Source organism: Lacerta agilis, chromosome 17 (genome assembly GCF_009819535.1).
Source record: "Lacerta agilis isolate rLacAgi1 chromosome 17, rLacAgi1.pri, whole genome shotgun sequence".
NCBI classification, from domain to species: Eukaryota; Metazoa; Chordata; class Lepidosauria; order Squamata; family Lacertidae; genus Lacerta; species Lacerta agilis.
The window spans coordinates 5,611,117-5,633,571 of record NC_046328.1 but is presented as its reverse complement, the minus strand read 5'-3'; the positions used below and the strand labels follow the sequence as shown (position 1 = coordinate 5,633,571).

The following is a 22,455-nucleotide window of genomic DNA, read 5'->3' as shown; positions in this document are numbered from 1 at the left end:
AGCAATTTCCAAACAAGGAGGAAATGTACGGTCCCACATCTGAGCCAATTCATGTACGATGGCATTGGAACAGGGGGCAGCTATCCTGCCTCCCTCCAGCTGTGGCAGGAGCATAGCTCTCATCATCCCTATCCATTGGACATGCTGGCTGGGACTGAAGAGACTTTGGGCTCAACAGCATCTGAAGGGAGGCCCAGGCTAGTCACCCCTGTGCCAAAAGGAAATTAGACAAATTCATAGAGCATGGGATGACCAATGCCTCTTAGCTATATGGAATCTCATTTGTGAAGAAGCAGGAACCCACTGAGCTCCAGGTGCTGTGATTAAAATCAAAGCATGGCAGGGGATATTCTCTTCTTGCCCTGGTTGGCTAGTGTGATGGCTAGTGTGGGAGACAAGATAGACCAGGGTTGCATTCGGATATGGGGAATACTGTGTTGGCTTTTCTGATTGCAACGCCAGTGGTTCTGCCATGTTTTCTGACATTCATTTAACACTGCAGTACTGGCTGCATTATGGAACTGTGGCTTTCCGGCAGTTATCAACAGAAGTATAGCATCCCAATAAAGGTACCACTCTATTCTGCCTTGGTCAGACCACACATGGAGTCCTGTGTCCGGTTCTGGGTGCCACAATTTAAGGATATTGACAAGTTGGAACATATGCAGAGGAGGGCGATATCAACAGAAGCATAGCATCCTAATAAAGGGAAGATGACCAAGATGATCAAGGGTATGGAAACCACGCCTTATGAGGAACGGTTGAGGGAGCTGGGTATGTTTAGCCTAGAAAAAAGAGGAGACTGAGAGGAGATAAGATAGCCATCTTCAAATATCTCAAGGCCTGTCATATGGAAGAAGGAACAAATTTGTTTTTCCATGCTCCAGAGTGTAGGACCCAAACCAATAGCTCCAAGTTTCAAGAAATGAGATTCCAACTAAACACCAGGGAGAACTTCCTGACAATAAGAGGTGTTTGACAGCAGAACAGACTCCATTGGAAGGTGGTGGATTCTCCTTCACTGGGGGGTTTTTAAGCAAAGGCTAGATGCCCACCTGTCAAGGATGCGTTAGTTGAGATTCCTGCTTTGCAGGAGGTTGGACTAGATGACATTTGGGGTCCCTTTGCAATTCTACAGTTCTACGATTCTATGATATACCGACATGCCACACTATATTTCATTTACCTCAGTGGGTGTGGTGTGGCAAAATAATGAACATCATTGGATGACGTTGCTACATGCTAAACCACCCCGCATGTGTGCTTCTTCTCCCTCATGAAAGCAGCCAGAAATAACTGCATGCCCTTATACAACCTCCAGTTTTTGTCACTTCGCTCCTGTGATTTTCCATTCTAAGGGGGCAGCAAATGGATCCCCCCCCCCTGGAATTAAGCAGCACAGAAACGAGCACCAAACATGCACTACGTTCCACCAGTTTTCCTGAAGTGGCTTTTACATCGTATGGAATCTCAAATTAATGAGTAAACTAACAGTTAGGGAAACGTCAGGCAAATGGAATAAACTGTAGTGTGAATGCAGCCTAGCCTCCGGTAGTGAACATGGCGCCCTCCAGAAATGGCAGGCTGTTGGAAACAAGATGGATAGACTTGATCGGGTAGCCTGTGTGGGGGGGGGGTCCTCCAGGACTTCCAACTCTTCCTAACCATTGACCCTAATGGCTGGTGTGGCGGTTCGCTCAACCTCCACAGGTCCCCCAGACGTTTAACGGTCCATTGATACCTGCGCTCACCACTTTGTTAATTAACCGCTGCCACCAACCAGTCTGTCTGGTATTTACTTCACTCAGTTCAGTCAATGAGAATATTGGAACAAAACTGTTTTATTTGAAGTTTGGTACATAAGCATGTGGTTTCTGAATAAACAGTTCTTTCTTGGTTGTGTTCTTGTTAACAACAGTGCCCAACGATTTCTCCCACCCCTGTTCCTACTCCTTCCCTTGCCACCCTCCTTCCAACCTCTCAATACCCACAACAAGCCCCCAAAACAAAGACACAGACCAAGACCCTGACAAAAGACCAGCCCCAAAAGACCCCCTTCCTTCCCCGGGAGGGGTTTATATAGCCCACATAACTCCGCCCCCTAAAGGTTCTTACTGGTTATTCCCTTTTAACTCCTTCTGTGCTAATCCTAAATTTGGGTGATCGTCACAGCTGGTTGGCTGGGGGCTGATGGGAGTTGTAGTCCACACCTTATACTGAGTCCATCTAGCTCAGTATTACCTACACCGATTGGCTCTCCAGTATTTCAGGCATGTGTCCCTCCCAACCTTACCTGGAGATGCCAGGGATCTGAACCTGGGACCTTCTGCTTGCAAGGCACACACTCTACCACTAACACTGAGCCCTTCTCCCCTCTGGACATTGGCTATCCCTGGGCCAGAAAGGTCTTTATTCTGATCCATCAGTGCTCTACTTCACGTTCCAAGATGTTGAGTAGCAGCAGATACACGAGAGGAAAGTGCTGAAAAGACTACTGACAAAGACCCTCCTCACCAACCCTTTTCTTCCATCTAGACATCTCACACATTGGCTGCCCCTGTGCTGCCTCAGAGAGATCCGTTGTCACTTGCAATTGGAGTTCGGGTTTTTGGGGGGTGTTGGGCTACAATTTCCCCAGGAGTTGGAGATTGCTCTTTCCACCGTAAAACCCAGCAGAGGTACGAGCTGGCTTCGCGGTTGATTAAGGAGGACGTTTTTGCTGGACAAGGTTAGTAGCACAATCCAGGACTGGGGGACAAAAAATTTAAAAGAGGGGGAGGAAAAAAGATACGAGAACAGCAAGGGGAATAAACAACTCTGGTGACAGAGCCATTTTGTTAATTAACTCACCGTATCGAACATTTTGGCGAAAGCAACCTGCCTTTACATACACACATAGAGAGAGACATTATATAATGGCCTTCTGGAGGCAGGAAGAGTCCAGGAGTAAAGTAGGTTATCCAGAGTAAGGGAAAATCAATGCAGTGATGGCACTTAGTGCTGGAATGGGCGGCTGGAATGCCCCAAAGACTTGAGCTTCTAAATAAATATGTGGAATTATAATCTGCAGCACTCTCTCCTCCCTCCGCAGTATCTCTCTTTCCCTCTCGCAGTTTTATATAACAATGTCAACAGATGAGGTGGAATTAGGCCAGGAAGTGAGAGATGTCTGGGTTTCTCTGCTTATTTTCTTAATCCAACTCAACAGCCGCAGCAGCAATTGTATTACAAAGGCATCCTCTTTAGCTAACCACAAGAGCACGGGAAGCTGCCTTATTCTCAGTCAAACCATTGGTCCATATAGGTGAGTGTTTGTCTACACTCTCTAGTGTAGCTGTAGTGGTTAAGAGCGGTAGACTCGTAATCTGGTGAACTGGGTTCGCGTCTCCGCTCCTCCACATGCAGCTGAAAGGGCCACAGTCTCCTCGCTCCTGCATTAAGGAGCTCATGGTGGTGAGCCTAGTCCCCAACACTGCCGTTTTATTCTCACAACAACCTTGTAAGGTAGGCTAAAGGGATTTTCTTATGAATGTTTTATGTAAACCACTTGGAAGTTTATTATTACTATTATTTAGTGGCATATAGTTTTTGCTAAATAATTTTTCAAAAAAATATATCAAAATGTGAAAAGGCAACTTGGCTGCATATGGGGAGCTTTTTGCCCAGTTAGATGAATGGGTGATAGAATAATAGATTTTTAGAGTAGGAAGGGACTCCCAAGGGCAACTAGACCAATGCCTTGCAATGCAAGAAACGCAGTTGAAGTCTCCCTGACAGATCCACCCATTTTCTGTTTTGTTTTTTTTAAACTGCCTATGAAAGGGTGTTCACCACCTTCCAAGGGAGTCTATTCCATGGTCAAACAGGTAAAGGGACCCCTGACCCTTAGGTCCAGTCGCGGACGACTCTGGGGTTGCGGCGCTCATCTCGCTTTACTGGCCGAGAGAGCTGGTGTACAGCTTCCGGGTCATGTGGCCAGCATGACTAAGCCGCTCCTGGCGAACCAGAGCAGTGCACGGAAACACCGTTTACCTTCCTGCTGGAGTGGTACCTATTTACCTACTTGCACTTTGATGTGCTTTTGAACTGCTAGGTTGGCAGGAGCTGGGACCATGCAACAGGAACTCACTGCATTGCGGTGATTCGAACTGCCAACCTTCTGATCAGCATGCCCTAGGCTCCATGGTTTAGACCACAGCGCCACAGCATTCCAAGGGAGTCTATTCCATGCTCAAACAGGTCTTACTGTCAAAATGCTCTTCCTAATGTTTAGTCAGAATCTCCTTTCTTGTAATTTGAATCCATTGGCTTGAGTCCTAGCTGCTGGAGTAGCAGATTTCTACCCCAAAGTCCTGCTTTGATGGTATCACTGAAGCCAATTTGAGTGTTGTAAAAAAGTATATAGTTTAGAAATACGCTTAAGCAAATAAAGTTTTGCTAGTCATGCTATAGGTAAAAGGTAAAGGTAAAGGACCCCTGGATGGTTAAGTCCAGTCAAAGGCAAATATGGGGTTGCGGCACTCATCTCGCTTTTAGGCCGAGGGAGCTGGCATTTGTCCACAGACAGCTTTCCGGGTCATGCGGCCAGCAGGACTAAACCGCTTCTGGCGCAACGGGACACTTTGACGGAAACCAGAGTGCACAGAAATGCCATTTACCTTCCCACCACATCAGTATCTATTTATCTACTTGCACTGGTGTGCTTTCAGACTGCTAGGTTGGCAGAAGCTGGGACAGAGCAACAGGATTTGCACCTCTGACCTTCCGATTGGCAAGCCCTTTTTTACACTCAATCTCTTTATTGTTTAAAATCATCACAACTAAAAAATAAACATACATTACATACATTACATACATACATACATACATTACATTCATACTTTCAGTCATCTTACAGATATCCACATTTATTCTTACAGCACTTCATAACACTCGACCTCAAAACTTCCAATTATCCTTTTTGTATTTCTTAGTTAACTTCATCAACAAAACATACAGTTGTAATTCATATTCCTATTCCTATTTCTTACTGTCTTCTCATACTCTCCACTTAATTTTTAAGGTTCAATCTAGATCTGCTTTTAGGATTTCAGTTAAACCACTCTCTGTTAGATATTCTTTAAATACCCTCCATTCCTTCCAAACCTCCTGGATCATCTGTCCTCTTATTTTGCCCGTTGTTTTGGCTAACTGTAAGTATTCTATCATTAGGTTTTGCCAATCGGCTATAGATGGTATAACCTTGCTTTTCCAGTTTCTAGCCACTAGCATTCTCGCTGCTGTGGTACCATACATACATAGAACTCTTTTCTCTTTTTTAATTTCATCTGGTAGAATACTCAATAGGAATGTTTCTGGTCTTTTTTTAAAGTTGGTTTTTATCAACTTTTTCAATTCTTCATAGATCTGGTTCCAGTAGTTGTTTACTTCTGGACACGTCCACCACATATGCTTATAAGACCCAATTTCATTTCCACACCTCCAACACAATGGGGATCCATTCCTGTACATCCTTACTATTTTTTCCGGGGTGAGGTGCCACCTATATATCATTTTCAATATGTGCTCCCTTAAGTTGTAGCAGGCGGTAAATTTTATATCTACCCACCACAACCTTTCCCACTGCTCCATTAATATATTATACCCGAAATCCTGGGCCCACTTCACCATAACAGATTTTACCTCTTCCTCTTTTAGATCCCATTCTAACAGTATGTTGTAAATATTTGAAATATACTTCCCCTTGCTTTGGATTACCTCTTTCTCGAATCTTGATTTTTCTTTTGCCAAACCACTTTTTTTGTCTATTATAAATCTTTGATAAATTTGGAAATACTGTAGCCAATCATTTAATTGTTCTTTAATTTCTTCATATTTTTTCAAATGCAGATCGAATGTTATTGGAAGAAAAAGAGAACGATCCGATTGGCAAGCCCAAGAGGCTCAGCGGTTTATAGTATAGTAATCCTATTCATAATATAATATGGGTAATGATGTAATATTGATAGCTGTAATTGATATGTAACAATGACAGCTACTATTACAACTGCCTTTCCTTAGTTAATGAGCCCTTGGCAAGGGATCAGTGATGTGACTTTGAATTACTTTAAGACACCCAGAGCCTAGGGGATAAGGTGGGCTATAATATGACAGACACCTAGATAGGTAGGAGAAACGCTGTAGGAGAGTGCTCCGTTGTGTCATAAGACCACCCCAGGAAAAAAATTCTAAACAGTTTTGGACTTCAACTTAATAAACACTGCCCCCTTTTGGCTGATCTCTATCAGCGTCTCAGTTTATTTGTATCCCCACCCACCCACCCACCCATTTCCCAATAACGCTTGCTATATAGTACTGCTGTTTCAAGATCCAGCTCCAGTTGCAGTATAGAAATTGACGTCCTGAATCTGAGAATGAAAAATGAATTTCAAAGGGTCTGGGATGTAATAGCACACAACTGTGTTGTGCACAATTTTCTGCAGTGCTGAAAATGGACTTCCCATTCCCCAGCACTTTTCCACCCCTCCTTAAAAAAAAAGAAAGAAAAAGAAAATTCACAGAAAAGTGTGCTTTCTGGCTCTCACCTACCTTCATTGGCACCCTCATGCAGCCAGGCCTGACTGGCTATGGAGCACTGAAACAGTAACCCATTTACTGAATAACCCCAACTGATTGAGATCACGCATGTGCCTAATTCAACAGGCAAGGGCACTGATGACACCAAACAGGATAATCACAGAACTGTAGAGTTGGAAGGGACAACAAGGCTCACCTAGTCCAACTGCCTGCAATGCAGGAATCACAGCTAAAGAATCCCTGGCAGATAGCCACCCAAACTCTCTTTAAAAACCTCCAGTGAAGGAGAGGTAACCACCTCCTATTCCACTGTCAAACAGCTCTTACCACCAGATATTCATTCCTAATGTTTAGTCATAATCTCCTTTCTTGTAATGATTGGCTTGGGTCCTACCCTCTGGAGCACAACTCTGCTTTCTACATCTGCAGGTGAGGTAGTGGATGCGTTGAACCGATGTCTTGCCTCAGTATGAGAGTCAACAAACTGAAGCTCAATCCAGGTAAGGCTGGGGCACTGTTCATGGGTGGTTCCCCAGACCAGATGGCTGGGAGGTGGCCTGTTCTTGATGGGGTTACACTCCCTCTGAAGGGGCAGGTATGTAGCTTGGGGGGGGGAGTACTCCAGGATCCTCTGCTGTCGCTGAGGCTCAGGTGGCCTTGATGGTGTAGAGTGCCTTCAATCAGCTTTGGCCCAGCTGCACCCCTATCTGGACAGGGATGGCCTAACTTCTGTTGTCTATGCTCTGGTAACCTCTAGGTTGGATTACTGCAACACGTTATACGTAGGGCTTCCTCTGAAGACAGTTTGGACGTTTCAGCTGGTGCAGAATTCAGCGGCCATTGAGACAAGATGGTCTGAGCATATAACACCAATCCTGGCCCAACTGCACTGGCTGCCAGTTAGCTTCCGAGCCCAATTCAAGGTGTTGGTTTGGACCTATAAAGCTTTTAACAACTCAGGACCACAATACCTCAAGCACTACCTCTCCCCATATAAACCCTAATATGAGACCCTTTTTTGTGTGCCACCTCCATGTGAGGTCCGGAGGTTAACAACACAAGAACGGACCTTTTCTGTAGTTCCTGTCTACAAATCCAGTCTCCTGAAGTATGGTCAGACTCTTCAGGACCACAGAGAGCTCCCAAAGGGAGGTAGCTGTTGCTTTAACAGAATCCAGAATTTAGCTAAGCATCAAGCAAAGCATGGCCACTGTCAGAGTACCAATTCTAAAGTAATCTTGCAACGGATTTAAAAGAGTGGGCACTTTGGTATAGAACACTTTCTAGAATGAAGCTGGAAAGTCTTAAATTGTGCCCTTTGAAGACATCAGGGATTGCCTTCAATTCCCTGCCCCACAACCAACACTCCTTTTGTTTGGATTGCAGTTATCCCTGTTATCACTCAAGCCTATTCAAGAAGCATTGACCTCGCTCTGCACTGACAATCCTTTGATTGGCTATATAGTCTTGTGAAAAATGTCATCCCATTTACTATGTGATCCCCAGTTAGCTGGGATCACCCATGTGACTCATTCAGGAAACACCACTCTCACCTTCAATTGGCTTAGTTTATCTTCAGCTATGCCATTGACTAATCAAACCTGAGTGACCATGTAGCTTTGTGGTGTGAACCTGTTCACTAGATAATTCCCAAGTGGTGCTTCTCTTTAGAATACTAGTGGGAGGTTGTGTGCTCTTTTAAAACAACAACAATCCGTGCAGACTAGGAATCAGGAGAAATTGTTTTAGTTTAGCTTTCTTCCCAACATGCACAGGGATGTTGTTGTTGTTGTTGTTGTTGTTGTTGTTGTTGTTAAGAAGCATTTCATCATGTGAACCCCATACTTCCATTCTGAAATGGTTGACTACATCAGTAAGTATATTCCCTGGTTTCAGTCCTGTTAATTGTTGATTCAGTAAAATATGTCCTCCTAATTATTGCTGCTGGTGCTTCCTAGAAAAGTCAGAGGAGTTATCTTAGCCAGCAGGGAATCACAAAGCAAATAGGTTGATGTCACAAATGCTACCGTGAGAATGAGATATGATTGAGTCACAGCATCACAGGGGGCAACTAAGCCAATTTGGAGTGAGAGCAAAATTTCCTGAAGTAGTCATATGACCCAATGAGTGAACAGAATAACGTCATAGCATCATGGAGTTAATTAGATTTGGCAATGTGCTAATATCACTGAGAACAACTGAAGTCAATTCAGAGTAAAGACAATGCTACTTGAATAAGCAGGAAACTGTTTTAAAAACCCTACCGAAAAAGGAGGCAAAGCTGAAAATATTCAGAAATTTTAACAAGTACCTTCATTTCAACACTACCTGCATTTTGGTTTTGGTTGTTGTTGTTTTTAAACAACTCATCCTCATTTTTTTTCTGTTATGATTAGTGCACTCTCTCCTCACCACCACCCCTCGCTTTGCTCTATGCTTCACTGCCTGAACATCCATGCTTTGCCCCCTTTGCATTTGCTTTTGTGTCCCTCTGTGCTCCTTGCTTTACTGAGCATGCACATTCAGCCAGAACACATGCTCAGTCAGGCGTTAAGCCAGGTGCTTCTCCTGCGCTCGCAGCACCCAAGTGGGTTTGAGTCTAGGGAAAACACTTTCACTCTCTAATGCAAACCAAAGTAGAAACTTAAAAAAAGCCGGGGGGGGGGGGAGAGAGAGAGATCGAGAGAGGGGGGGGCAGCGCTTGCTCCACATTTTCTCTGTTGATTCAAAATTTCAATTTGCAGTTGAATCACATACAATATCCTTACATAGAGATTGGATTTTTTTAAGACTATAATTTAAAAACAAGAATGGTCAAAACCTGGGAAGTATAAATTCATTTATACAAGAGAAGATATTTATTCTGATATTTATTCACAGTGGACTATGCTGAGTTATCTTAAGCTTGAAGCCTTTGGAGATGTGGGTCTGTGGGTAGGGTTAATATTGGTGCCATCATCCATCACCAATATTTATTTCCTGGCTACAAGCCTGAGGTGTGGAAGGATAATAAGATTATAAGCTTGGAAAACGGGTTGCAGCCAACTAAGGGCTCATCCAGACTTCCTTTCGTGCACTCAGGCATAGGTCTGTGTCTGAGTGGGTTTTGTTTTGGTCCTGGCACTTTCCCTGGGAAAGCCCACATTTTACCACTGAATTGGAGCAAGCTGCACATGGGTTTCCCACAGATTGCTGCTTGCAATCTGCAATAAAATGTGGGTTTTCCTGGGAAACACACACACACACACACCACAACAGATCTGTGCCTAGAAAACACAGAGCAAAGGTAAGTGTGGATGAGCTCTAACTTCTACTTAGAGGACACTTTTGAACCAATGAACCTACTACAGGTAGGTAGCCGTGCTGGTCTGCCATAGTCAAAACAAAATAAAAAATAAAAAAATCCTTCCAGTAGTACCTTAGAGAACAACTAAGTTTGTTCTTGGTATGAGCATTCATGTGCATGCACACTTCTTCAGATACCTACATTAGCCATATAAATTAATTTCAATGGGTCTACTCTGCGTAAAACTAACAATGGCTACAACCAGCAGATTCTATTGTTCAAAACTCTATTTTTACTTTCAGGAAGGAATGTCATGCCAACTTCAGACAAGGCAAAAACAAGCAATTAAAGGGTCTCTATAGTTCTGGTGTCCAAAGAAATTTGCCTAGTAAAATGGGAAGGGGTGAGGGAAGAATCTCCTGACTCCAATCCACTTCTTATGCAGTAGAAATACCAGAAGGGCTCTCATCTTATTTTTACACCAGCCATTTCCCTTTATTAGATCTTCTAATACCACCTGGAATTTGTCATCATTCCTGAAATACTTCTAGAGATCTGTGTAAATGCATTATTGAATGTAATCTATTTTCTTCCGAAGTAAGAATCCTAAGAATTTTAAAAAAAGTCTCTAATCCTCATGGATATGTGAACATGTCATCCAAGCATTTGATGGGACAATTTTTTTCTCTGCCTTAAAATGAGAGTCACGTTTCAGTCTTACCCTGCAACACACACACACACACACACACACACACACGTGTTGTTGTTCAGTCGTTCAGTCGTGTCTGACTCTTCGTGACCCCATGGGCCAGAGTACGCCAGGCACGCCTGTCTTCCACTGCCTCCCACAGTTTGGTCAGACTCATGTTGGAAGCCTCAAGAACACCATCAAACCATCTCGCCTTCTGTTGTCCCCTTCTCCTTGTGCCCTCAATCTTTCCCAGCATCAGGGTCTTTTCCAGGGAGTCTTCTCATGAGGTGGCCAAAGTATTGGAGCCTCAACTTCAGGATCAGTCCTTCCAGTGAGCACTCAGGGCTGATTTCCTTCAGAATGGATAGGTTTGATATTCTTGCAGTCCATGGAACTCTCAAGAGTCTCATCCAGCACCAGAATTCAACACACACACACACACACACACACTTTTTCTCAGCTGAGTCGCAAACCAAGAGATATGTCTACACAATTGTTTTCTGATGACTAAGAGTATCAGTCGGTTTCTTTTTCCAATCCTGCCTTTCTAAGACATATTCAGGATGGCTTACAACAGTAAAGGTAAAGGTAAAGGTAAAGGTAAAGGGACCCCTGACCATTAGGTTCAGTTGCGGACAACTCTGGGCTTGCGGCGCTCATCTTACTTTATTGGCCGAGGGAGCCGGCGTACAGCTTCCGGGTCATGTGCCCAGCATGACTAAGCCACTTCTGGCGAACCAGAGCAGTGCATGGAAATGCCGTTTACCTTCCTGTCGGAGTGGTACCTATTTATCTATTTGCACTTTGTGCTTTTGAACTGCTAGGTTGGCAGGAGCAGGGACTGAGCAATGGGAGCTCACCCCGTCGTGGGAATTCGAACCACTGATGCAATTCTGGGCTGCATCAATAGGAGTATAGCATCTAGATCAAGGGAAGTAATAGTACCACTGTATTCCGCTCTGGCCAGACCTCACCTGGAATACTGTGTCCAGTTCTGGGCACCACAGTTCAAGAAGGATACTGACAAGCTGGAACGTGTCCAGAAGAGGGCAACCAAAATGGTCAAAGGCCTGGAAATGATGCCTTATGAGGAACGGCTTAGGGAGCTGGGTATGTTTAGCCTGGAGAAGAGAAGGTTAAGGGGTGATATGATAGCCATGTTCAAATATATAAAAGGATGTCATATAGAGGAGGGAGAAAGGTTGTTTTCTGCTGCTCCAGAGAAGCGGACACGGAGCAATGGATTCAAACTACAAGAAAGAAGATTCCACCTAAACATTAGGAAGAACTTCCTGACAGTAACAGCTGTCCGACAGTGGAATTTGCGTGGTGCGCGTTCTGGGAGCGGGGCTCATGTTCTGGGGGTGGGGTGTGCAGTGCGGGTGGGGGACAGCCGAGATGGAAACCTGCTGGGATCACGCTGCACGTTGTGCCTCGCCCCCTATGCCCCGCCCTTCCTACGCCAGTGCTTGTACCCCAACGAGCTGGGCTGTTGAGTAGCCTCTCAACGCAGAATTTTCCTTAACAGTATTGTTCCGTCCTTCTCCCATCATTCTCTTGCTAACATTCCAACCTTCAGTTGCTCAGCCCTCCTTACACACTTTTCAGTTTTTAATTTTATCCTCTTTCCAGCCATACACCCACCCCAGAACACCCCAGACTCTGATCCTCCCACAGAGGACAGCTTTGTTTGTTAAAGGTCCAACCCTGTGGACCCTGTGCTATATGACTTCCTTTCTGGTGTGCTCCCTAAGCTGTTGGATCAATGAGCTACAGTGAGAGGCATTTGGTTCCTCAGCACAAGGTACCCATGAGGGTCTAGCCTCTGCAGACCTTGGTGCCATGGGAGGTTTCTCTAAGGGTGCCTGTCTGTCAGGCTCAGAGCCCTGAGCGTGGTCCAGCTCCTTAGCTGGAGATTCTGCAACCTCCGACCCCGTTGTCTCAGTCACCGCTTCATTTCTGGGGTCATGACAATAAACAGTCTCAGAGAGCAGATGAAAACAATTTAAAACAGATTCTAAAAGAAGAGACAGGGATGCAATCTCGACGAACAACACAATTCTGTGAAGTAAAAACAGCCTCTGCTGCCCGTCCAAAAAGCAGGCAGTGACCGATAGGCATACTTCAGTTTGTGATTTTATAAAAAAGTCCTTAGGAAAATCCATCACCACTTTTGGTGCCGATTCCTCCTTAATATACACATGTCTGTACACAATTCTGCCTGATATACACATTTTTATACAGCAGTTTTTTTTCAAAATATAATGCATTTTTGTATGCTCTTTTCTGTAATACAGGGGTGGACAACTCCCAAGAGACTGCGATCTACTCACAGAGTTAAAAACTGGCAGTGATCTATCCCCTTTTGGTGGGTTCAGGTCAAAGTTGTTGAGCTTTTTTCTTTTTTAGGGAGGAGGAAAGTCCCATTTTTTAGGGTGCAGGGAAAAATATTGAGCTTTTTTAGGGGGGCCAAAGTTGTTGAGCTTCTTTGGGGGGAGCCAGTGATCTACCACAGACATCCGGTGATCTACTGGTAGATCACGATCTACCTGTTGGACTTGCCTCCTCTAATAGATGCATTGTGGTGCACACATTTCTCTAGTATACACACTTTTGTACAGGCTACTTGACTGGAGGACCGCATTGCAACATTCAGAGAACTGCAAATTTCACACGCAAAATGTGTGATCTGTGAATTGGGCCATGAAATGTAGAGTTCAATTTCAGCTCAGCTCGATACATTTCAGTATATCTGCCCTTCTGCTACGCTTCCTTCATAAGAAAAAAAAATATTTTAAAAGATTGTTGGCAATTTTTCATCACATAAATCTTCCCCATCTTCCGAAGGGAATCATCTTCCAGTTCCCTGACTTCCCCTCAACCCTGAAGTAGTTCTGATTCCTCCAACATCAGCTCGGCTTCCTGACTGCAGGGATTCAAATCATTTTGTTTCAGCGTGATGCCGCAAAAATGCAATTGCATGTGGCAGGATCTCGGCGCAGGAAAGCACCTGGCCCTGGGATCCACAGGCTGCTGACATAGCGGGAGAGTTCAGTTTGGGAGAAAGCACCGGAACAACCGACGCGGCGTATGAAATACAGATGAATCCATTTCAGTGCACCGAATGATGCTGCATGCTCTAGGGGAGAGTAGTGCATGATGCTCAAAGACGGGAGCGGAACCAAAGCCCTACATTAGGCTATCAGGAGAAATTATGCAAATTAAGAACATGGATGCAGAATGACACAATCTATTCTTAGCACGGAATGTGAGCTCTCTTGGCCTGAATTTCATTTCTTGTAAGGCAGGAGGTGCACACATTCATTCCTGAGTCTGTGCTTGTACTTAGAACTGGGTTTTTCCAAAGGCATGGAATTGATTTGCTACATTTATATCCCACCTCCCTCCAAGGAACTCGAGGCAGCATGGATAGCTCTTCCCATCTCTAATGTTTTAACGTGTTCGGAGCAGTGGAGGCTGGCCCATTAGGGCAAGTGAGGAACATTCCCCACCCAGGGGCGTAGCAAGGGGGGTGGGGGGCGGGCCGCCCCGGATAGCGCCCTGGGGGGTGATACTTGGGGCAGGGCCCTGCCCCCCTGCGATTGGCGCCTCCAGCCAGTGGGGAGAAAAGTCGCTGAAAGGGGTCTTTCCCCCTTTCAGCGGCTTTTTTCGCCGCTGGTTGGGCTCCCTGAGCGGAGCCAGGGAATGGAGAGGGGCGGGCCAGCGAGGAGGGGTGTCAGCCCTCCTCGCGGACCCGCCCCTCTCCATGCCGCAACTGTGGCAGCCAGCTGCGAAAGAAGTTTTTTTCCGCTGCTGGCTGGGCTCCCTGAGTGGAGCCGGGACATGGAGAGGGGCGGGCCAGCGAGGAGGGCTGACACCCCTCCTCGCTGGCCCGCCCCTCTCCTCTCCATGACCCGGCAGCCAGCGGCGAAAGAAGCTTCTTTTGCCGCTGGCTGCCGGGGCATGGAGAGGGGTGGGCCAGCGAGGAGGGGTGACACATGCGTGACGCCCCTCCTCACTGGCCCGGGCAGAGGCGTCGCTCTGTGCGCATGCGTCATGACGTCATGTGCACAGAGCGATGCCCCGCCCCCAGGAGTGCCACTTGGGTTGCCCCCCCCCCGGCAGCCAAGTGGCTCGCTATGCCCCTGTCCCCACCAACCTCAGTCTGCCCTCATCCAGTGCCTACCCACAAGCCTTCTTACATACAACCATCCCAGTCGATGGCACCACTATCTATCAGGTTCTTCTTCCTTAGTCTGTACTGTCCTTGTAGGAGTCCGCAGAGAGGATAAGAACAAAACTAGAATGAGTCAGTTCTGGATCCACCTACTGTTTGGGCTGACTGCATTCTGTCCCACCAGTCTCAAGGGACACCAGCCACCCATGGTTTGGGTAGGTTGGTCTGAGAGAGAAAGACAGGGGCAAGGCCACCCAGTGAGATTCATGGCTGAGTATATCGCCCCACTGGATAGTTTTGTTTGCATTTTTTCTTCATTTTTTTTGCACTTCTGCAGATGTTATTATTTTATTATTCGTATTTATTTATTTATTTATTTGATTTATATACCACCATCCCTCATAAAATCTCAGGGCTGTTGCCAGTGGTGCAGTTTCGGCTGCAGCCCCATCAGCACACAACAGCCAAGCATGCTATTAGAAGGAATGATTGGGTCCACCTTCCTGCCCTGAGATATGATCAAAAACCACTTTGGCTGAGAGTTGTTAGGAGACCCCTGTTCCCTTCACAGAGCCACAATTCCCTGGGAAGAGGGATGGATTGTTAAACCCCTCTGAGTATTGTATTTTTTTTTAAAAAAAGGTTTTTTATTATTTTCCAATAGAACAAAGAAAAAACACGACATAAACATAAACGCAATAAAAACACAATATATAGACACATAAACACAATAAAACAATAACAATATCAACAAGAATAAAGAAAAAACATACAAACCTTAATAAACACCTATCTTTGTATTTTCCTATTTTCTAGCTTCTCTACTAGGGGACTTCCCCTGTTCCCTCCCCTGCCTTCAAAATCATATATACGTTATTTTGTTGTTGTTGTTGTTCAGTCGTTCAGTCGTGTCCGACTCTTCGTGACCCCATGGACCAGAGCACGCCAGGCACGCCTATCCTTCACTGCCTCTCGCAGTTTGGCCAAACTCATGTTAGTAGCTTCGAGAACACTGTCCAACCATCTCATCCTCTGTCGTCCCCTTCTCCTTGTGCCCTCCATCTTTCCCAGCATCAGGGTCTTTTCCAGGGAGTCTTCTCTTCTCATGAGGTGGCCAATATACGTTATAGGTAACTTTATATCTTTTCCCTTAACATTCACCATATTTCTTAGTACTCTTAAATATAATTGATCCAATATAGATCATAACTTAAACACAATATCTTAAAATATTCTTTAACAATTAAATCTTTCATTAAAAAAATTTCTTCTATGCAATCTTATTGTAGGTCTGTGAGGAGTTCTAACAACTCTTAGCAGCCTTAACAAACTACAACTCCCAGAGTTCTTTGGGGGAACTAATGGCTGTTTAAAGTGGCATCATAGTACCATTAAATGTAAGGTGTGGATGTGGTGCAGTGGCAAATCTTTTTTCCATAGGAGGCATTTTTTTTTTAAAGCAGGTGCACCCTGTCCCTATTTGACAAAGTCTCTTAAGTTAAAGTCTTTGTATTAGCTTTGAAACAAGGGAATCCCCCAGCCTACCCATACATGTAACAGCAAGGGCAAGTATGACACACACACACACACACACAGAGAGAGAGAGAGAGAGAGAGAGAGTAACCCAACCCAGGTTTAACAGCAGCAAGCACCCCTATTCCTTTCCCCTGCTCTGCCCTTTGTGTATAAAACCCGGGTGCAGACACAGAGAATGTCCTGGTTGCCATGCAGTTGCTAAAGCTCGAACTATTTCTTATCGTCAGAGCTGATACATTCTGCTCTGCAAAGCTCCTAACTTAAGTTTTTTTTATTCACCCGAGTTAAAGCGTGACTTAATTCACTTGTTAAAGAATAGAATAAAGAGATCTGTTACATTTTGAAGCGTTATATGTGACAATACATAAGAAATCTAAATGTCTCAAATGTCGAAGAGGATTTGCCACTACGGTGGCCTAAATGGATAGTGCATTTGTTTGGAGGTTCTGGCAGGGGAGCGCAGCTATCGTATACCCTTGGCCGAAGAACGGTACACTCCTTCTATCTGGGATGGCCGTCCTCTTCCACCGAGCGCGCAGCTTCGGGAGGGACGCACATGGAGCGGTGAGGGGGGAAGGGGACACCCGCCTAGCCAGCCAGATCAGCCGAATCAACCCTGGCGATCAATGGGGTGACAGATGTCGCAGCCAGATCGCCCTCACATCCATAAATGGATAGTGCATATGGGGTCTTAGTTGCTGGTGTGCAATGAAGTCTGAAAGGTGTGTGCGCACACAGCGTTTTTTTAAATCAATTCTTAATACATTATGAAAGAATAACATTTAGCAACAAGCCAACTGCTTTTGCTGTACTCGGCAAAACAATTCCAGCTAAAAAAAAAGCTCTTTTATCCACACTTTTGTTCCCCAAATCTAAACAGGCATGTCAATTTAGCCTTGGTGGCAGGTTTCCACATTTCCCCCCATCTGTTCATTAATAGATGGTGCATTAGGTAGTCTCCATGTTTTTGGAGAAAAAGATTCAAGATAATCGTGGGTCTTGGCTTCTTTTGGTTATGTGTGATAGAATGATGAAAAATAAAAACCAGTAACTATCAGTAAAATACAGTATTTACTTTTTTAATTTGTTCCCCTATGAGTGCTTTCAATGACCATCTTTCGATGGAGGGAGGAATGAATCTATAAATGTTGGTTCTCTACATGACCCAGCCTTCCTGCCCTCTTTCTGCAGCGGTTTCCCAATGCCCCTGGTCGAAGAAAACTTGTCAGCATTTTAGTATACATTTATCCTAATTAAAAAAAAACTCTATGTATGTAATTTTGCCTAATACTCATTTTTGGAAGTGATTTCTCCTGAGATAACACATATTTGTATGTTATTTTCATTACTATAATACCCACAGTGACATTCACACCATCTTTCCAAGCATTGAAAACCCTCTTCAGCAATCATGGCTTCGTCCAAAAAGACATGGCAACTGTAGTTTGTTGCAAGTTCTGGGAATTGTAGCTCTGTGAATGATCTGCTAGCAACTCTTGGCACCCTCAGAAAACTACAGTTCCTATTATTATTATTATTATTATTATTATTATTATTATTATTATTATTTTAGGGGGGAGTCGTGGCTGTGAAAGTGGCGAGATACTGCTTTAAATGCATAGTGTGGTTGTGACCATGTTTTCACACGTTCCCCAAATACACACATTTCTGTACACAATTTTTTTCCTCACTGAAGTACTGCCTCACATTTGGAGATGAGCGCATTTTGAGGGATAACTGCATTTCAGTTCCTGCATTGTTTCAGGAAGTGCACCATGGATAAGGTTACGTTAAAAGGCAAAACAAGGCCCCTTTCCCCGCTCATCCAGTGGAGGCTGGTCCATTTGGGCAGTCCATTTGTCCCACCCAGGGGTGTTCCATAATGGAGGGGGTGACAAATTATCAAGGAACATTTTTTTTTTTTTTTGGAAAATTGTTTGGTTTTTTAAAAAAAATAAAATTGATTTTTTTTTCAAAATGCCTGCTCCGAAGGTCTTATCTTACTATACTAGGGATTATATAGCTATATATGAAATTCCATGCATATCGGTTAATATCTTGACCCTCCTCCACCAAAATAGCTGTTCACTTGGCTGTTTTCCTATGTCATGAAGGCTGGAATTTCAGTTCAGAGAACATTTACTGTTCCCAGCCCTAACCCTGTGGAAAGCCATCTAATTAGACTTTAATTTGATTTTGAGATGTTTTTAGGAGGTAATTTAATTATTATTTGATTTTATACCAATGTTATGTATCTGATGTTAGCCACCCTGAGCCCGACTTCGGCCGGGGAGGGCGGGATATAAATAAAATATTTTTATTATTACTTGTTATTATTCCTTTGTGAGAAAATATGAAATAACGTAAAACAATTTTTGCGGGGGGGGGGGGGAATCAATGGGGGGGTTGACAAGAAATTTTCCGCACCGGGTACCACCTGACCTTCCCATGCCTGGGTTTTGTTTTTTTTTGGACAAATTCCCCCCACCCCCGGGTACCAATTTACCTTGCTACGCCCCTGGCCCCACCAACCTCTTGGCCACCCCCCCCCCCGGCCTGCCTGCCTTCTTACATTCAATCGAGGAAGTGGCCTTCGTTGTCAGTGTTACCGCTGTAGAAAAGAGGATGGGGGCAAACCTAGAATCAGTCCGATCTGCCTGTCATTGGCTCTGGCTCCACGTACTACTGGATTCCCGCCACTGCCCTCATTCCTACCTTGACGACAGTGAAAATATTAACACAGGTACAGGCTCCACAGGTTGGATAGCTAGGAGGAGCAATTCGGGGACTTGGCAGCAGACAAGAGGCAGAGCCACCTGTAAGGCAGTTTAAAGGCTCCATAACCCCGAGTCAACTGTTCCGCTCATTTGAAGGGTCTTTGATCAAATATACCAAGAGTTATGGGGCTGCACAACAGCAAGGGATATCTAGAAATGACAGCCACAAAAGGAGAGGACATGAATAATACAAAGGGGAGGCCATTATTTCCCGTGCTGCAGGAAAACGTTCCTGCTCCCTACAAAAGAGAGAATTTATCTTTCTTTGATCGGAGGCGACAAAGCCGGAATACTAATTCGTTCAAATGAAACACAGCAAAGGAAACAAGAAAACCGTCTGATATTTCAGCATCACACGCTCAGTCCAGTGAAGGGATTGCATTGTGGACAATGCTGGTTGTCTTGCTTTAAAAAGGATTCCCTCCACCCCCAGCCCCGCTTCAATCAGAATTGCCTGGCTTGATTTCAGCAAAGAGTCAGTTAAAATACCCTTTAACGTATGGAGCTCAAAAAGGAATATTAATGTTTCTTGATGGCTGGAAATCTCTCTCCTCTGCCTTTGGAATGTGACATCTTTCAACTACTGAGAAAACCAGGGAAATGGCTTCATTTCTGTGCATCTGTACACTGAGCAGCTACATCACCTGGCAACTTAAAAGAATGGGAGGTGTACAAAAATAACATCAATGCCTCTTGACAGATGGATAGGACAGAAAAATAGTTTCCCTAATTTGGACACAAAAGACAGGCATGAGTGGTACATCAAATGTAAAACACACTGTATGCACTATTATCCATCTCACTCCTCTTTAAAGTATGCATATATGTGGAATGGAATGAAGTATTCAGGAACAGAGCACAAATAGCTGGCTGGCTAGCTGGAACCCTGAACAGGAGCTCTCCACATTTTGTTGAGGGTTGCAACCTGCCATTTCTAATCAACCACCAACCAACAAGCTACATGGCGGCTTGTGCCAAGTTTGCCTGAAATGCTGAGATCAAAATTCTCGGGTGCTGCGATCAATCATTACTTGCTTTGCTGTGACGCTGAACTATCCAGAGCAATCCTCTGGTCTATAGGATGCTGCACTGGGCATGATAGTATTTCCCCCTGTGTGCTGACAATTACATTTCTTTTCTGAAATAGTGGCACCCAGCAGAAAGCATGAATAATGAGGAAAGTTCTAGAAAAGAAGGGAGATTATGACCCCTTCCAAGATTTCACAGGCAAGCATAACAACATGCTTGTAGCAACCCTTTGCCATTATTATTATTATTATTATTATTATTATTATTATTATTATTATTATACCCTACCCAGTAGTGATGTATGGAAGTGGGTGCTGGACCATAAAGAAGGCTGATCGGCGAAGAATTGATGCTTTTGAATTATGGAGCTGGAGGAGACTCTTGAGAGTCCCATGGACTGCAAGAAGATCAAACCTATCCATTCTGAAGGAAATCAGCCCTGAGTGCTCACTGGAAGGATAGATCCTGAAGTTGAGGCTCCAGTACTTTGGCCACCTCATGAGAAGAGAAGACTGCCTAGAAAAGACCCTGATGTTGGGGAAGATGGAGGGCACAAGGAGATGGGGACGACAGAGGATGAGATGGTTGGACAGTGTTCTCGAAGTGACTGGCATGAGTTTGGCCAAACTGCGAGAGGCAGTGAAAGACAGGAGTGCCTGGCATGCTCTGGTCCATGGGGTCACGAAGAGTCGGACACAACTGAATGATTGAACAACAACATACCCTACCCATCTGGCTGTGTTTACCTGGCCACTCTGGGCTGGTTACAGCATATATAAAAAAATTGTAAAACATCGGACATTAAAAATTTATTGATGCAGGTCTGCCTTCAGATGGGGAAACCCAGCCAGATAGGTGGGGTATAAATTATAAATTATTATGATTATGTTATAGCGAGGATCAGTGCCACTGCTAGTGGACAGACCCAGTGTCAAAACGTGTACCCTGGGCAGAAGAGGCATGCTCTGTTCTGTGATGGAGAAAAGTGAGACACTTCTAAGTTGGCTCCTACCCCCCACTTTTTCTTTTCTTTTGGTAGGTACTTTCTATTTTAAAAGTTACATTAAGTGGGAGGAATTTAGGAGTGGGAGGGAGTTACTGGTTTGTTCTGTTTTTGTTCATGGTTTGATTATGTAATGTATTTTTTATTCTGTATTTTTAGGCTGTGAACTGTCCTAAGATCTATGGATGAAGAGTGGTATACATTAATTTTTATTATGATTATTAAGTTGGAAGGGACCACAAGGATCATCTAGTCCAACCCCCTGCAATGCCGGGATGCCCATCTTGGGGCTCGAATCCACGGCCATGAGAACAAGTCTTATGCTCTAACCAACTGAGCTATCCCAGTATAATATTACTAATAATAGGGGGTTAGACTAGATGATCCTTGTGGTCCCTTCCAATTTAATAATCATAATCATAATCATAATAAAAATTAATGTATACCACCCTTCATCCATAGATCTTAGGACAGTTCACAGCCTAAAAATACAGAATAAAAAATACATTACATATTGCCCTTAAAAAATAAAAGAACAGAAGAGCACAAGGAGGTAGAGTCTGGCAGTTCTGCTATCTAATTCTCCACAATGCCTCCAAAATTATCTTACTCCTGGGGGAAACTCTTTAAGATCCCCACAATGTCCTCCAAACCTCAGGACTCTGGCTAGGCTTCACCCCTCACCAGTCTTGCTTCACACCTTCTCTTAGTGTTCTCGCCTGGCTAGAATGCGTTTTCGAACTTTGATAATTCTTTGCTTCCCTGGCTGAAGGGTAAAGAAAGGTGTGTGGATGTGTCCAGAAGCTACTCTACAACATGAAGATAAAAACTGCATTTGTTGCTCAAAACCCACTTCTGCCTCTGGCCCTCACAAAAACATAGAATCGTAGAGTTTGAAGGGTTCCTGGGTGGTCATCTGTTCCCTCCCCCTGAATTGCATTGTTGTCAATCTGGCCCTCAGAAAGTTAACCAGAAGGGAATGTGACCCTTTGGATGAAAATAAATCCCTTGAAATAAGCAGTTGCATACAAATAATAATAATAATACTAATACTAATAATAATAATAATAATAATAATAATATATGACGCGTTCTTAAAATGCCAACCTTTTTAAGCAAGTCAGAGTCCGACCTTCTCTTTGTCTGTCCCAAACTCCACAGAAGTGTCTCCCATTTCCCTGCCTGTATTTGAGCCAAACTGCATTCTAAATGACCCTGTCTAATAAAAGAGATCATTATTTTTTTGTTATCAACCAAAAACCTCCTTTAACAGCCTCATAAGAGCCCTCTAACCACTTACTATAGAACAATTACATCGGCTGGACATAAATTTTGCCCGATGGTTTTTACTGCCACTCTAAGCCAATGAAGGAGTTGTTT

At 44.3% G+C, this 22,455-nt stretch overlaps 1 protein-coding gene across 1 annotated transcript in view; it reads right to left on the bottom strand.

The window, feature by feature from the left end:
• TMEM132C (transmembrane protein 132C) overlaps nucleotides 1-22,455 on the bottom strand; it is a 266,114-nt gene that overhangs the window by 107,579 nt on the left and 136,080 nt on the right.